The sequence below is a fragment of the Mustela nivalis genome (assembly GCF_964662115.1).
Source record: "Mustela nivalis genome assembly, chromosome: 8".
Taxonomy (NCBI): domain Eukaryota; kingdom Metazoa; phylum Chordata; class Mammalia; order Carnivora; family Mustelidae; genus Mustela; species Mustela nivalis.
Genome location: NC_139027.1, coordinates 119,337,224 through 119,349,246, shown reverse-complemented (window position 1 = coordinate 119,349,246; position 12,023 = coordinate 119,337,224). Strand labels below are relative to the sequence as shown.

Here is a 12,023-nt window from a genome sequence, read left to right as displayed (position 1 = left end):
GGCCCATCTTTGCTGGGTGTCCCAGAGGGGCCTTCACGCTCCAACCCTCCCGGCCCCGGAGAGCAGGACTGAGAGCACATGGCAGGGCGCCGCTCTCCTCTGGGCCAACGTGACCGCACTAGAGAACCTGGGCTTCTCAAATGCAGGGATAGTGATCTTAGGAAAACCTTCTGTCTTTTCTATAAGATGGAAACTGTGAGCTAAAACTGACCTTGACATCAGTGTTTTTCCAGGAAGATGCTAAATTGATATTGGGCAGAAAAGGGCATTCGTGGTCAAATAAATTTGGGAAAACACCAGCATGAGCGTCCGCTGGGTTTCCTCGCTGCAGGGCTTCTCGGGCCCGTCCCTGGGCACGGCTGAAGGGCAGTGGCGCTCGCTACCCGGCAGCCAGGTCTGTCTGATGGAGACGTACTTCTCAGGGATCTTTTCAAAAAGCATCTCATGAGTTTAGAGGCCTCAGGAACTCACTTTGGGAAATGCCAGTATGGTTGGAAATCTCACCCTCCTCCTCCACGTAAGAAAGCTGGAGGAACCTTGGGGCCCTGGAGGATACGAAGGGAATATGGGGCCAGATAAGTTGAAAGGATGTGGAGGGTTCTCTAAACTTGATATTATTTATCTGTCCATCCATTTATTTATTGTAGGCTCCGTGCCCAGCGTGGAGCCTAATGTGGGGCTCAACGCAGGGCTTGAACTCAAGACCCTGAGACCAAGACCTGAGCTGAGGTCAAGAGTCAGACACTTAACTGACAGGTGCCCCTCTATTTTTTATTTTATTTTATTATTATTATTTTTAAAGATTTTATTTATTTATTTGTAAGAGAGAGAGAGAGCCCATAACCATGGAGAGCAACAGGCAGAGGAAGAATCAGGGAGCCTGATACGGAACCCGATCCCAGGACCCTGGTATCATGACCTGAGCTGAAGGCAGACGTTTAATCAACCGAGCCATCCAGGCGCCCCTCTAACTTTTATTTTAAAGATGAGACTTTGGGGCCCCTGGCTGGCTCAGTCATAGGATCATCTGACTCTTGATCTTGGGGTCATGAGTTTGAGCCCCATATGGGGTGTTGAGATGACTAAAAAGAAACTAATTAAGAAAGAATAAAGCTGGGATACCTAGGTGGCTCAGTGGGTTAAAGCCTCTGCCTTCGGCTCAGGTCATGATCCCAGGGTCCTGGGATAGAGCCCCACATAGGGTTGTCTGCTCCGCAGGGAGCCTGCTTCCTCTTCTCTCTCCCTCTGCCTGCCTCTCTGCCTACTTGTGATCTCTGTCTGTCAAATAAATAAATAAAATCTTAAAAAAAAAAAAAAAAGAAAGAAAGAAAGAATAAATCTGAGACTTTAATCCATATTTTACTGCATCGGCCCATTTAATCTTCCCAACCATCCTGTAGAGTAAACACAGTTGTCATCTTCATTCTCTAGCAGGTAAACAGAGGCACAGAGAGGCAGACCCTTTCCCAAAGCTCACAGCTTGTGAGTGGGATTTGAACTCAGGCTGCCTGAGTGAGGGGCAACCCACATGGCCCCACACTGCCTGCCTTCCCCGTGAGACTGTGTCGGTGAGGCTGAGGGTCTGTCCGAGGGAGAAGCTTCCTGCCAGTGGCTGCTCTGCGGTGTTCGTGGGAGAGTCACTGGCTCCATGTCACAGGACGGCAGTCTTCCAGCTCGGAGTCGGGAGCCTGGGGGAGCTCAGCAGAAGAGCCTGCCGTCCCCAGCTTCCCCCCAGCAGCCTCTCCCCACCAAGAGGCTGCGTTATGGTCTCATTTCATCCCTCCCTGGTTATCTTCATTCTTCCAGGGGACACTCAGCGGGGAACTGAGATTCAGAGAGGGATATTAACTGCCTGGATCACCAGCAAGCAGATAGTGAGTCCAGGATTCAAACCCAGGCAGCTGGATTCCAGAACTGGGTGTGGAGGGTTCCAGTGCTCTTCGTGAGGAAGCAGTGGGTTTCTGGGGCTGGGGCTGGGGCAGGGGTCCGGCAGCAGGGCCCCACCCCACCGGGGCCCCCTTCTCCTCTGACCAGCCATGGCCCCTAGGATCTGCTGCCATTCCCCCTTCAGCAGATATGCTCTCCAGTTCCCTGCTAATCTCTCTGGGCCTCCCTGTCCCAGCCTCACGCAGGCCAACAGTCAGTTGCATAAAAGCAGGCAGATAGGTCACGGCCACCAAGAAGGAATTGCCATGGAGGGCTTCTGGGCCACGGGGCTTATCTCCAACTTCTGGAGCAGGGCTCGACCATTTCCTCCTTCTGTGGTGTGGACTTTTTGTTCTGGGGGGGGTTTTCTTCCCCTTTAGTTCACCGATTCCTGGAGAGGGACTCGTGTGTCCCTCTGTGTCCATCCACAGACACTCACTGGACACCTGTTGTGGGCCTGGCCCCAGCTGGGCTGGCTTCTGCAGCAGCTGTGCAGGCCGCAGCTTGCCCAGAGGGTAGGCAGGACTCTGGGGGATGCTTCCAGATCTCCTGACAGGCAGGCAGGGAGGCATGACTGTGGGCACAGGATCTATCACCTGCCGTAGAGCAGGACCCGGGTTCAGATCCCACTTCAATAATTTAATAATAAAGGCACAAATGACCCAATTTTTTAAATGGGCAAAGGATGTGAGTAGACATTTCTCCGAAGAAGATACGCAAAGAGCCAACAGACACATGAAAGATGTTAAACATTATTAGTCATCAGGGAAATGCAAATCAAAATCCCATGAGATATTACTTCATACCCACTAGGATGGCTTTCATCAAAAAGACCGATAATAATAAGGTTGGTGAGGATGTAGAGAAATTGTGGCCCTTGTGCCCTGTGGTGGCGTGTAAAATGTTCTGGCAAACAGACTGTCAGTTCCTCAAAAGGTTAAACACAGCATTGCCACATGACCCAGCAATTCTACTCCAAGCTATTTATCCAAGAGACTTGGAAACACATGTCCAGGGGCGCTTGGGTGGCTCAGTCAGTTAAGCATCTGACTTTGGCTCAGGTCATGATTCCAGAGTCCTGGATTGAGCCCTGCATTGGGCTCCCTGCTCCATGAGGAGTCTCCTTCTCTCTCTCCCACATATCCACACACAAATATTACACAGATGCTAATAGGAGCATTATTCACAGCAGCCAAAAGGTAGAAATAACCTGAATGTCAACTGATGAATTGAGAAATACAATATGGGATGTTACTTAGCCTTGAAAAGGAATGAAGTCACACCTGCTGTTACACGGAGGCACCCCGAAGACAAGCTTGGTGGGAGAAGCCAGACACAGAGAGGACCGCGTGTTGTAGAAATCCACTTGTACAAAGTGTCCAGAACAGACACATCTGTAGAGACAAGAAACGGTTGCTTAGGGCTAGGAGTGGGGGTTTGGGGCAATGCGGAGTGAGCGCTAATGAGTGGGGTTTTGTAGGGGGAATGATGACAGTATTAGCAAGAGTGCTGAGGGTCGCCCAACTCCGTGAACATGCTAGAAACCATCGAATCAGACACTAAATGAGTGAGTTGTATGCTATGCGAATTCCATCTCCGTAAAGCGGCCCTAAAAAGTTAGGCAATACAAATAAGGAAAAGAATGACAGTGGGACGGTAAATTGTCCCATCACCTAGAGACAACCCCTGTTCCATTTTAGTGACACTCTCTCAACGTACACTCTGTTGCCGCCCATGCTGCTTTCTCATTTAATAACACATGGTTAACATCTCTCCATGTCAGCAAACCTACCTGGACAGAAAGCCACACCCCGCTTCCACCGCTCACAGGCTGTGGGCCGCCGGTCAGCCCCGTTGGCCCTCAGACCCTTGGGCTCTTCCTCTGGGAGGTGGGCTAACGCAAGGACCCACCTCCAGAGGAAGCAGGAGGACGAAAGGAGGGAGGCGGCACCCCTAGGGCGTGCAGTAGAGACACGGGCCTGAGGGGAAGGCTCTGAAGGTGGAGGAGGACATTTGTGCCCGCCTCGAGCATGCCCACCAGGCTCCGCTCATTCCCGAGGTCCTGTGTGTTTCCAACACATCATGGTGGAAAACATCCACGGTTTAAAAGTAGGGAGGGAGGTCGGGGACAGACCCTGGAGAGTGTTGTGACCTTCAGTGGAAAGAAACTACCCTCCCAGGCACCCACTGTGTGCGTCTGGCAAAGGATTCTATTGTCTCCTCTCCGTGATATCATCAGCCCCTGTGACAGATGGGGACACTGAGGCTCAGGGAGGTGCCATCACCTCCCCTTTGCAAAGAGCTGTGGGGTGGGGCTAGGTGTCATCTGTTTGAAAGTCAGTGTCCCGACGCCCGGGTGGCTCAGTTGGTTGGACGACTGCCTTTGGCTCAGATCATGATCCCGGAGTCCCGGGATCGAGTCCCGCATCAGGCTCCCAGCTCCACGGGGAGTCTGCTTCTCCCTCTGACCTTCTCCTCGCTCATGCTCTCTCTCACTGTCTCTCTCTCTCAAATAAATAAGTAAAATCTTTAAAAAAGAAAAAGAAAGTCAGTGTCCCTGCCACTTTTCTTTCTTTCAAGGAGGGGACAGGCTTTGAAAAGGCTTGAATCCTGTCCAAATGTGGGGTTGGATTATTATCTCCCAGACCTGGAGGGTAGAAGTCAAAGAGAAAAGTCACTACCCTTAGATTTCTTTCTTTTATTTTTTTCTTTAAAGATTTTATTTATTTATGTATGTGAGAGAAAGAGAGAGAAACAGAATGTGGTCAGGAGGGGGGAGGAGCAGAGGGAGAGGGATAAGTAGATGCGGGCCTCAATCCCACGACCCTGAGATCATGACCTGAACCAAAATCAAGAGTTGGGTGCTTAACTGACTGAGCCACCCAGACGCCTCGTCACTGCTCCTAGATGTCAAATAATAAGGGTGTGTTCATGTGTGCCTCCTTGCTCTGAGCCCTCTGCTGGGCTGTGGGGCCACGGCAGGGGCTTAAATGCCCAGGCTGGCAGGGAGCCAGGGCTGTACCTCCTGGGTAGGGGTGAGGGACACACGCTCTGGACCCAGATAGTTGGGGTTGGAACCCCCGCTCTGCTGGTGACGTGGGCAGGTACCCCACTGTCTGACCTTGATTTCCCTGTACTAGGTGGGTGTGAGCACTGAATAAGATAGTTACATGGAGTCACTCAGCATAGCTCCTGACCTGGGCTGAGCTTTGGTATCACAGGGGTAAGTCAGGCAGGCAGCTTCATGGGGCCCAGGAGGAGTGGCCCAGGATGGGGGCCGCTGCCCACACTGGGTTTTGCACGTTCCTCTCTGGACCCGGCCGATGGGTGGCCAGACGTGGGAAGGGCTGGAAACAGTTGCCCACAACTTCCCTACCCATTCGTTAGGAGAGAAGAGGAAGGGGACACTGCTGCCTAGAAGCCTGCCCCCATCTCCCCACCTAGGCTGGGGACTCCCCCGCAAATTCAACCCCCCCATCCTGGGTAGTTCTGTACCTTTTGAACATGGATCCCAACTGGAGTACAGAGACTCCTCCCCTGCTTCCTGTGCATCTCCCTTTGGTCCCCTTCACCACCAACTCCAGGACAGCCCCCGACTGGGACCCAGGCCGCCTTTGGAGTCCTAGGGACAGGCTGTGAAGCCCAGCCCTGCGTCTGAGCAGCAACTTGACTTCAGTCAGAACCTCCTTCCTTCCCTATAGCACCGGGGTTAGCCGCTGGCTCCAGAGTCTGATTCTTTTTTTTTTTTTTTTTAAAGACCATTAAGCTATTTTATTTTATTTTTTTAAAGATTTTACTTATTTATCAGAGGGGGGGGGAGAGAGCGGGCACAGGCAGACAGAATGTCAGGCAGAGGCAGAGGGAGAAGCAGGCTCCCTGCTGAGCAAGGAGCCCGATGTGGGACTTGATCCCAGGACGCTGGGATCATGACCTGAGCCGAAGGCAGCTGCTTAACCAACTGAGCCACCCAGGCGTCGCCCGGACAAGGTAACTCAGCCTCCCTCACCTCTGGTTCCTCATCTGCAAAACGGGGATGAAGAACTACAGCTGGGTGATTGGAGAATTCACCAAGAAAATATACGTGAAGTGCTCAAAACAGTGGGTGAGATATAGCGAGTGTTCAAGATATGCTGGGCATGGTTACTACGATCCTGGCCTTCTAGGGCTGTTGCAATGCCCAAGGTCCTGCCCATGGACCCCATCTCCCAAGTGCCAGGTCCATGGCATCATAACCAGCCTGATCTCTGTCCGCCGTTCCCCACCCCACTGCCACCAGCAGCCCCTTAGACTGGGCACTCTGCTTTGCAGTCCTCCCGACCCCCCCAGCACGGACATGGTGGGCGCTGACGTCTGTTGAATGAACTAAACGAAAGAGGAGATGCAGACAAAGAAATCCAAGAGGCTCCACCTTGGGCGGGGAAATGCAGGGTCCCCTCATTCAATCATTGTTCATTCATTTCTTCAACTGATTACCGGCTGAGCACCTGCTGTCCCAGGCTGTGGGGACAGAGCAGGGAACACAACTGGCAAAAGCGCTGTCTTGGTAGAGCTGACATGCTCATGGGGGAGACAGACCCCAAAGGAACTGAAGAGTGACACGTGGAGAAGGCAGGTCTGTGATAAATCCCGCAAAAACCCCAGGGAGGGTGCCAGAGAGGTTGTCCTTGGAGCCCAGGCAGCCAGGGAAGGCCGATGGAGAAGGTGACATCTGAGCAAAGATTTAAAGGAGGTGAAGTTATTCGTTCATGCATTCGTTCCTTCCGTCCTTCTGTCGTTTATCTGTTCTCCAGGCAGTCAGCCAGGATCAACAAACATTTCCTTGGGCCTGTTACGTGGCCCTGGCAGGGCAGGGTGAGGGTAGGTGGGCTTGCCCCGAGAGGCTCTCAGGTAGAGGTTCTCCCAGCAATGGGTGGGAGCACACTCACCCACCCTGGAAAGAGTCCGCAGAGGCTAGGGTGACCGTCATGGGGTCTGCCCAGGACGGAGGTACTCTCGAGACTCGGGACTCTCAGTGCCGAACAGGAGAGGCTTGTGCAAACCAGGACGAGTGGTCCCCCTCACTGAGATCACGCTCGGTACCGGGGGTCCGGGGAAAGGTCGGCAGAGGCATCCTTTTACTTCTCCGAGGATGGGACACTTGGGAGGGATGGGGAAGGGAGAGGCTGGGTGCCCTTGCCAGGCAAGCAAGGATTGCAGAGGCTCCAAAGTGCAAGTGCTGAAGCATGTGGGGGCTGCGGGTTCAGGGACAACACTTCCTTTCCGGGGTCAGTGGGCGATGGGGCGGGAAGGGATGACGGGGTCTTGGGTGTCGCTGAGGGGCCCGCGTTGGCTGTGGGTGGCAGGCCTCCAAGCAGGTGGGTAACTGGTATTTTATTTTTAAAAATATTTTATTTATTTGTCAGATAGAGAGTGAGAGTGAGCGAGCGGAAGCAGGGGAGCAGCAGGGAGAGGGACAAGTAGGCCCCCCACCAAGCAGGGAGCCCAATATGGGACTCGATCCCAGGATCCCAGGACCATGACCAGAGCCGAAGGCAGAGGCCCCAACCCCCTGAGCCACCCAGACGCCCCCCAGGTCTGCATTTTAGAAATTGTTTTCCCTGAGGCAGACAATAGAGAGAGGGCATTCATTCTTTCCTTCCTTCCGGCAAATGCTGAGCTCCTTCGAGACCCCCAGTCCTGGCCAACATGTCTGTACTAGGTCAGCAAGATAGGGAGAGGATTACACAGCAAGTAGTGGAGCATCTATGGGAAGGGTATATATGGGTATTCGTTCCATGATTTTCTGTAGGTTCAGACATTTTCAAAAAACGTTGGTGAGGAATAAATAAAAAAATTCTCGGCTGCATAGAAGGTGTCTGGGGAGGGCATAGATGAGGCAGTGTCCTTCCCGCCAGCAGCTCAGGCCCTGGTGCAGGGTCCAGGGCCTAAACCCACCATTCAGTGGCGTGGGAGCTCTGTGTGTGTGAGGTCCTCAGAGGAGGGACCCTGAGGCAGGCCTGGGAGGCCAGGGGAGTCGCACAGGCTGGAGGGGGAAAGGGAAGGGCGCTCAGATGGAGGAACAGCAGAGAGGAAAGCCTGGAGGCTGGAGGCGCAGGGATGTGGAGGCAACAGGTCGTTCTGTGTGGCTCAGAGGGTTGGAAAGAGGCTGGAAGGGGAAGTTGTGGCCTCACGGACCTTGTTTCCTTGAGTCGGTCTCTGAAAATAAAAGTGAGACTGGCCCACTGTTGCAAAATCAGAGAACACAGGAAATTATTTTTAAAAAGGAAATATAACCCCTAGGTTAGCCCATCACCAGAGATAACTACTCCGAAGTATCTGATGCATTTCTTCCTAATATCTTCATGTATTTATGTATGTGTATCTCTTAACTTCGAATAATAAAATAGTTTGCATCTTGCTGGGGTTTCTTTTTGTGTGTGGGGGGGGCTTTAAAAGAAAATATTTTATTTATTTATTTATTCATTTGAGAGAGAGAGTGAGGGAGAGAACACAAGCAGGGGGAGCAGCAGAGGGAGAGGCAGAAGCAGGCTTCTCGCTGAGCAGGGACCCTGATCCCAGGCTCGGTCCCAGGACTCTGGGATCGTGACCCAAACTGAAGGCAAATGCTTAGCCAACTGAGCCACCCAGATGCCCCTGTTTTTTGTGTGTGTTTTTGTTTTGTTTTTTAATATTTTATTTGTTTATTTGTCAGAGAGAGAGAGAGCGCAACAGGCAGAGTGGCAGGCAGAGGCAGAGAGAGAAGCAGGCTCCCAGCTGGACAAGGAGCCCCATGCAGGACTCGATCCCAGGACCCTGGGATCATGACCTGAGCCGAAGGCAGCAGCTTAACCGACTGAGCCACCCAGGCATCCCTTTTTGTGGTTTTTAATGATTTTTTAAAAAATCTTATTTATTCATTTGACAGAGATCACAAGTAGGCAGAGAGGCAGGCAGAGACAGAGAGGGGGGAAGCAGGCTTCCTGCTGAGCAGAGAGCCCGATGCAGAGCTCAATCCCAGGACCCTGGGACCACGACCCAAGCTGAAGGCAGAGGCCTTAACCCACTGAGCCATCCAGGCGCCCCTAAATGATTTTATTTTTAAGTATGCTCTACACCCAGCATGGGGGTCAAACTCACAGACCTGAGATCCCCATGCTCCACTGACTGAGCCAGCCACGTGCCTCTACATCTTGCTGGTTTTTACTTAACATTAGGTCAGGTGCATTTTTCTAGGGCCGCGGTACAGTCTCTGCTAACCTGGTTTCTCAGCCATTCGGACGACTCCGGCCGGTGGTGGATTCTGGGCTGTAGTGGTGATTTCTCATGGCTGGCCACTGAGGCTGTTTGCACTTGTTTGCTGAAACAAAGAACATGGTAAACAGCCTCCATCCATCCGTAATTCCACGTCCACATCGCTGATTATTTGGGGGGCTTTTTTTCTGATCAGTTCCTAGACACGAGATTCTTGGAAGCCCTGCCTGGTGCAGAGCTATTGGGTAAGCAGGGGAGGAGGTGGGGCTTCTCAGGCCCACATGTCCCCACCTGAGGACAGCCCAGGCCCCAGCTGTAAGGAACAACTTGCACTTTCTGAACGCCTCATGCTCTCTCCTAATTCCAGGCCAGTTTGTCCGGGGGTTACCGACTCTGCCCCCAGTTTTCTGTCTTCCTCCTTCTCTCTGTCTTGCTAACTCTTGCTGGCATAAGATGTTCTCCAAGGAGCTTTCCTGGAGCCCCCACGGCTGGGAGCCCCCAGTGTCATCCCCTCTGCGGCTGTGCCCGGGGCCACCTCCATCCGAGTGCTTTCTCGCTGGGTTCCAAGTCCTGCTTCTTTGGTTTTCCTTGTCCCCCGAGGACAAGGCCCAGGCAGGATTCATCTCTGAATTTCTAGTACTGGGGGGGGGGGGGCGGTGAGCTGGCTCATTTCAGTTTCAGTAAATGTTTGTTGAGCAAAGGAATGGAGAGTTGGACAAATGAATTGAACAAATGAAGCAAAGTCCGTGGGGGAGGCTGAAGTGAAGACATCGGACTTTTTTTGTGTTTGAGCGTCCAGTCCAGGGGGATGTAGTGGGGTGCAGAGCAAGGCCCCTGAGCCAGGAGCAAGGAACAGGGAAGGCAGGGCTCTTGTGAAAGGGAGCTGGAAGTAGGGGTCTAGGCAGTGCCGTGCAGGGTAATGCAGACAAGAACATTCCAGAAGAGGGAAAAGTTTCATGGGCTCTGGAGCCCCCCCCTTCTGGATTCAAACCCTGACCCTGCTGCTTACGAGCTGTGTGGCCCTGAGCCAGTGACTTAGCTTCTCTGTGCTTCAGTTTTTCCATCTGTAAAATGTGGATGACAAATGTTAGTACTTCATTCATTCATTCATTCATTTTCTTCCTCGCTTAACACTTGCTGAGTGTCTATTCTGGGCCCAGGACCAGAAGCTGAGAGGGAGCTGACCAGCACAGGCAAACCCTGCTACTGAGCGGAAACCCAGGTTTGGTGGCCGCAGCTTCTACTCGTGGAGCCCCTCAGTCAACCTATCAGGCTGCCGAGGGACCACTGGCTGGCACAGAGGGAACGCTGTCACCGGCCCCCTCCAGCATCGTCGCCATCAGGAGTCTGTGCTGACCCACCACAAGGTCTTGGAGAACTCCCCCGGCCTCTCCGAGCCTCTGTTTCCTTTAGAGTCAACAACCATCTTAGTTTGCCTGGGAAGAAGGGTCTTTCCAGGGTGGGGAACTCTGGATGTTAAGACTGGTTCTGTCCTAGGCAAACAGGGATGGTTGGTCCCCCGAGTTTCCTCATCTGTAATGTGGCGAACCGCCTGCCCCCTGGGGCTGCCGTGCAGAACTGAAGCATGCACACGGGAAAGTCCAAGAAGAATTCTAGATCGAGTACACAAATATTGAAGAATTCTGAGTGCCGTGGAAGTCCAGTCATGGAAAAGAAGGAGCCCGCTTGCAGGTTCTGCTATGGAAGCAGCTCTAAGATACATATTCTTAGTGGAAAAAGCAAGGTGTGTGGACTGCTTCCCCCCGAATCACAGGAGGGGTGTGGCTAGATTCCCACGTGCTCGTGTGTGCGTGCAACCTCTGGGGAGGGAACCGCGTGGCTGGGGAGAAGAGGTGTGGAAAAAATCTGCTGTTCACTATATATCCTTTGGCGTCGTTGGAATTATTTTAACTTCTGTTGTCATTATCAGGGTGAAAAACCTTCTCAACTCCTGTGTGTCCAGAATTAAAGCAACAAAAAACTATTCTAAACCGTTAAAAGGCCAGAGATACAGAGTAGGAAACGTGTCTCGCTCAGGGCCCAGCAGCCAAGAAGTTCATGAATGGCCTTCTCCCCTCTCCTGCCCGTAGCCTCGCTGATCACCAGTCTGGGTATGTAAGGGACACCGAGGTCATCAGGCTCGGGGGCAGGAGTGGCGTGGGAAGACACCTGTGGGCTCCACGGGATGGCCTGTCTGCAGGCCTGGGGCTCACGGGACCTCACTCACTTTGGTGGCTACATGTTTAAGGTGGCCGTCTGCCATGTTCCAGGGGCCTTCCCTGACTAGAGGGGTCAAGGCAGGCCCATCCTGCAGGCTAAATGGCTCAGGTTTCACATCTCCCCAGACTAGGCAACCTGCATCTGCTGCTGTGGCCACCAAAGCCAGCTCCCTCTGCCTCTGGCCTCCGGGAGAAAGAGCCACAGCTGGTTTAGGGAAAAGTTCCAGAGTCAGCCCTCCAGGCCTGCCCCTCACCAACCAACCTCCACTGAGAGCCCAGCCCAACCCTGCCTTGAGCTTCCAGACACGTGGCCAGATTCTTTTCTTTTAAATTTTAGCATCATGCACGTATTTCAGGAGCATGGTCTCATTGTACTCTCTCAAACATTAATAAAATGTAACGAATAAAAACCTAAAAACCAAAGTAATTCCCCTGCGTTTCCCCAGCTGCATTCCCCTCAAACATTACTGGCTGCTAGTGGGTGTTCCTTTGAACCTTCTACTCTCATGTGTATGTGTGTATCTGTAGCTCTTCTGTCTGTACACTTCTGTCTCTATCTGTAACCACACCTTTGTCTGTATCTGGGCCAGCTGTGTACGCACAGGTGCATGCGCTCCTCACATAAATGGTAACATTCTGTGTATTTTG

At 52.6% G+C, this 12,023-nt stretch overlaps 1 protein-coding gene across 4 annotated transcripts in view; it reads left to right on the top strand.

Annotated features, from left to right (window-relative positions):
- Positions 1-11,798, top strand: part of COMMD7 (COMM domain containing 7) — a 79,549-nt gene extending 67,751 nt beyond the window's left edge. For 2 of the 4 annotated variants that reach the window (XR_014315720.1, XR_014315722.1), the window contains 3 exons: positions 10,654-10,900; positions 11,087-11,267; positions 11,502-11,798. The gene's annotated coding sequence lies outside the window, so the exon portion shown is untranslated. The remainder of the gene's footprint in view (positions 1-10,653; positions 10,901-11,086; positions 11,268-11,501) is intronic. The other 2 variants (XR_014315719.1, XR_014315721.1) reach the window with 1 other exon arrangement.
- Positions 11,799-12,023: the final 225 nt, after the last annotated feature.